The sequence below is a fragment of the Heterodontus francisci genome, chromosome 7 (genome assembly GCF_036365525.1).
Source record: "Heterodontus francisci isolate sHetFra1 chromosome 7, sHetFra1.hap1, whole genome shotgun sequence".
In the NCBI taxonomy this organism is placed as follows: Eukaryota; Metazoa; Chordata; class Chondrichthyes; order Heterodontiformes; family Heterodontidae; genus Heterodontus; species Heterodontus francisci.
In genome coordinates, this window is record NC_090377.1 from 79,203,633 (window position 1) to 79,208,698 (window position 5,066).

At 42.2% G+C, this 5,066-nt stretch overlaps 1 non-coding gene across 1 annotated transcript; it reads left to right on the plus strand.

The window, feature by feature from the left end:
- Window positions 1–3,826: 3,826 nt before the first annotated feature.
- On the plus strand, window positions 3,827–3,930 carry LOC137372450 (U6 spliceosomal RNA). Its single transcript, XR_010975428.1, has one exon. It is a non-coding gene; the product is annotated as a U6 spliceosomal RNA (small nuclear RNA).
- The last annotated feature ends 1,136 nt before the right edge of the window (window positions 3,931–5,066 follow it).

Below are 5,066 nucleotides of genomic sequence, written 5' to 3' on the forward strand. Positions count from 1 at the left end.
GTGATCCCCTGATGGTGATGTTCTCTGACGTGAACCAATGACCTGATTCCGTCAACATTGGTTGTTATGAATGGCAAGTGGGAAAGCGCTGTGATCTGTGGCTTGACAGCCTCTTAGTGTCTAATATTTAGATTCATTTGTTTGTAATATCTGTCTTATTGCCAACGCTGTTTTTGTTAAATGAGATCCCAACCTCCTACAGCAAAGGGTTTAATCTGGAAATAGTTTCTTTCAAATCCTTGTATATTGTGGCTTCTCCAGGAAGGGAAATATTGTGTATGACTGTGATGTCATGTTAATAGCAAAACTTTGAAAATACTGAATATACTTTGATAACAACGAATAAGGTTGTGATATAATAGTACACCCAAGCAGCCAGTTTTAGAGAAAATTATGCTGTTGTTTTCGGTTAGAGTATAGAGACCAGCAGCTAACACTCCCCGCTATGTTCTCATTCCAGTTCTAGTAGAAGTCCCACAACCAGAATATACTCAGAACATGTGGCCATAGCATCGTTAATTCCGATTGCAAACAAGACTGGTGATTGCTTCAGTCGTACCTTTCACCAACTGTTACGAGTAATATTCAGTTCTGTCAAGCTGAATCATGTGATCTGGAGGAAACAAATACGTTGCCGCCTCCAATATTTACCCGCTACAGACAATTCTGTTTGCCAAGTAAAGGGGAATGGAAATTAAACCATACTCGTGCTGTTTTAATGTGTTTAGTACCAATCTGCTTTTCATAATCGGAGCTTGAGATGGCTTTCCTTTCACTGTAGCCGTTTTTACTCACTCGTTTCTTGTGAAACAATGAATTGCTGCAGTTAATTATTTATACTGCTCAATATAATTTAACTGTTAATTGGATACATTTTTGACAAACACGGGTTTGCGTTTAATCTTTTTCGCGCAATGCTTCTCAAATGTTTTAAATAAATCGAATTAGAGGCATTTAAGCCAAAGGTCTCCAAGCTTTTTGCTTTTGTGCGTCGCATCGTGGTACCATGGAGTGGAGGTGGGGCAATAGTGGGCGAGGACATGTAAATGTTTTCATCCCATTAGTTAGTACATATTTCAAATTGCTGATACCAACAGATGTAAATATTCAAATTTACGGTTTATCCACAAATGTAACAACATTCTAAAAACAGTGTTGTCCAAACTACAGGCTGATAAAATTCAAACATAACATATCTAAATAAGACCGTACATTTCTAAAGTGTTTTCACATCTTCAGGACATTGTAAAATGCTTCACAGCCAATTAAGTTTGAAGTATATGTCACTGTTTTATACAGGCAAACCCAGTAGTCAATTAATGTATAGTAAGGTCCCGCAAACAGCAATGAGATAAATAGACGGGCAGATGGTGTTGGATGAAAGATAAATGTTGTCTGCGACACCAGGAGAACTCACCTGTTCTTCTGTTCTGGGATCTTTTATATCCACCGGAAGAGACAAAATATACTTTAGTTTAGTGTCTCAGCTGGAAGATGGCACCTTTGACATCTGGCAATCAATCATTAACTTTGCATTGCACTGAAATGTCAGGTTAGATTATGTGTTCATGTCCTGGAGAGGCACTTGAATCGATGGCCTGATTCCGAGACTAACTCTGTGCCAAATCAGAAATCTATGTCCAAATGGATCCGGTTTGCCTGGGCTTTTAGGGTCAGTATTAGTGAATGTGGTCCATGGTTAGCAGTTTGGACACCCTTGTGTTAAAGACGCAGAGCGACAGATACAAAAACAAAGGAGTAAAAGCAAAATACTGGAGATCCCCACCTCAAGCGGGGGCGGCGCAGTGGTTAGCACCGCAGCCTCACAGCTCCAGGGACCCGGGTTCGATTCTGGGTACTGCCTGTGCGGAGTTTGCAAGTTCTCCCTGTGTCTGCGTGGGTTTCCTCCGGGTGCTCCGGTTTCCTCCCACATGCCAAAGACTTGCAGGTTGATAGGTTAATTGGCCATTATAAATTGCCCCTAGTATAGCTAGGTGGTAGGGAAATATATAGGGACAGGTGGGGATGTGATAGGAATATGGTATTAGTGTAGGATTAGTATAAATGGGTGGTTGATGGTCGGCACAGACTCGGTGGGCCGAAGGGCCTGTTTCAGTGCTGTATCTCTAAACTAAACTAAAACTCATCCCCATCCCGCGGCACCTTCCCCTGCAATCGCAGGAGGTGTAATACCTGCCCATTTGCCTCCTCTCTCCTCACTATCTAAGGCCCCCAAACACTCCTTTCAGGTGAAGCAGCGATTTACTTGTACTTCTTTCAATTTAGTATACTGTATTCGCTGCTCACAATGTGGTCTCCTCTACATTGGGGGGAACCAAACGCAGACAGAGTGACCGCTTTGCGGAACACCTCTGCTCAGTCTGAAAGCATAACCCCAAGCTTCCAGTTGCTGGCCATTTCAACACCCCCACCCCCTGCTCTCATGCTCACATCTCTGTTTTGGGATTGCTGCAGTGTTCCAGTGAACATCAATGCAAGCTCAAGGAACAGCATCTCATTAGGCACACTACAGCCTGCCGGACTGAACATTGAGTTCAATAATTTCAGAGCATGACGGGCCCCCCATTTTTATTTTTTATGTGTTTATTTTATTTTAGTTTGTTTAGTTTGTTTCTACTGTGCCTACCCACTGTTTTTTTCATGTTTGTGCTTGGGGCCAGGCTGTTCAGTTTTCTGTCAATTTACACCCTCTCTGCACAAACGCTTTGTCTTTCACCACACCATTAACATACCGTTTGCCTTTGCTCCATGACCTTCTGGTCAGCTATTCTCTGTGACCTTGTCTTATCAACACCTTCTCTTTTGTTATCTCTTGCCCCACCCCTGCTTTACCTGCTTAAAACCTTTTACATTTCTAGCCTCTACCAGTTCTGATGAAGGGTCACTGACCTGAAATGTTAACTCTGCTTCTCTGTCCACAGATGCTGCCAGACCTGCTGAGTATTTCCATCATTTCTTGTTTTTATTACAAAAACAAAGGCACATTTTAAAACATAATTTTCAGTGATGAGGAAACTCTAGGTTATTCCAGATAAATGTGTTAATATCGCCTCTGCAGCCTTTTCATCCATATTGGTCTTGAGTGATTGCAGAATCATTGGGGGGTGTTGGTGCGGGTGCCAGGTTAAAAAAGCAAAAACTGCAGGTGTGGCAGGAACTTCCGCTTTAACTGGAGCATGTTTGGTAACATGTGGGAAACTCCCATGGGACAGGTTGGTCTGATATTAACATATAGAGTCATAGAGTCGTACAACATAGAAACAGGCCCTTCGGCCCACCGCGTCCATGCCGACCATAATGCCTATCTATACTAATCCCACCTGCCTGCATTAATTCCATATCCCTCTATGCCTTGCTCATTCAAGTACCTGTCCAGATGCCTCTTAAATGTTGCTACTGATCCTGCCTCCATCACCTCCTCTGGCAGCTCATTCAGATACCCACTATTCTTTGTGTGAAAAATGTACCCCTTTGATCCCCTTTAAACCTCCTCCCTCTCACCTTATCGTTTTAGTCACCCCTACCATGGGAAACAGACTCTGGCTATCTACCCTATCTATGCCTCTCATAATTTTATATACCTCTATCATGTCCCCTCTCAGCCGCCTTCGCTCCAGGGAAAACAGACCCAGCGTATATGTTAAAAGGCAATTGAATCCATCTTTAACCTCAAGACTCTGTTTGTAACCATCAGTGCACGGGTTTTCTGGAACTTGCCAGCTTGAAAAAGACGAGTGAACTAGGAGGATTGACCCGGCTGAGCAATGGACAGGCTGGAAAGTCTTTAAATACTGAGATAGTACAGCTACTTCTTTGCAGCACATATATTAAAATTGGAACTACACAGAGAAGACTAGCATGGCCCTGTGTAAGAATGATATGCAAATTTGTGAAGAGTTTCCTATTCTACACTTTCAAAACATATCACCTTCTGCAAAACATTCACATTTTCAAAAAAAGACATCTGAAAGAAAAAGAGTGTGACTCCCAAATCTAGAGCCCTGTGGATGTCAAGGAGCATGCAGGGTAGGATAAGGCAAAAAAGCGAAGCTTAGGTCAGATACCAAGTGCTCAATACTAGAGAAAGCCTGGTGGGGTATATGAAGTGCAATTGAAATTCAAAAGGAAATTAGGAAAGCAAAGAGAGGGCATGAAAGAATATTGGCAAGGAGAATCAAGGAAACCCTCAGGATATTTTATAAATAAAGAGCAAGAGATCAACTAAAGAGAGTATGGCCGATTAAAGATCAAAAGGTTAACTTGTGTATGAAGGCAGAAGACATGGTTCTTAATGAATACTTTGTGTCTATCTTCACAAAAAAGAGAGATAATGCAAACATGGTAGCTAAGGAGGAGTTTTTTATTCTTTCATGGCATGTGGGCATCACTGGCAAGGCCAGCATTTGTTGCCTATCCCTAATTATCCTTGACGACTGAGTGGCTTGTTAGGCCATTTCAGATGGCAGTTAAGAGTCAACCACATTGCAGTGGGTCTGGAGTCACATGTAGGACAGACCAGCTAAGGATGGCAGATTTCCTTCCCTAAAGGACATTAGTGAACCAGATGAGTTTTTTTAAATTACAAAAATCACTGATAGCTTCATGGCAGAATTACTGAGACTAGCTTTGAATCCAAATTTTTTTATCAATTAATTGAATTTAAATTCCACCTGTTACTGTGGTGGGCTTTGAGCCCATGTCAGCAGGGCCTTAGCCCAGGCCTCTGGATTACTAGTCTAGTGAAATTACCACTGCCTCTCCTTTGTGAAATAGTGGATGGGATGAACATAGAAAGAGAGGGTATAGAATCTATGAAAGTAGATAAATCACCAAGGCCAAATGAAACATATCCCAGGCTGTTAAGAGAAACAAGGGTGGAAAAACAGAGGCTTTGGCCATCATTTTCCAGGCCACAGGCATGGTGCCAGAGGGGTGGGAGACTGCTAATGTTGTACCGTTGTTTAAAAGGGGAAAAAGGGATAGACCAAGTAATTATAGGTCAGTCAGCCTAACATCAGTGGTGTTCAAATTATTGGAGAAAATTC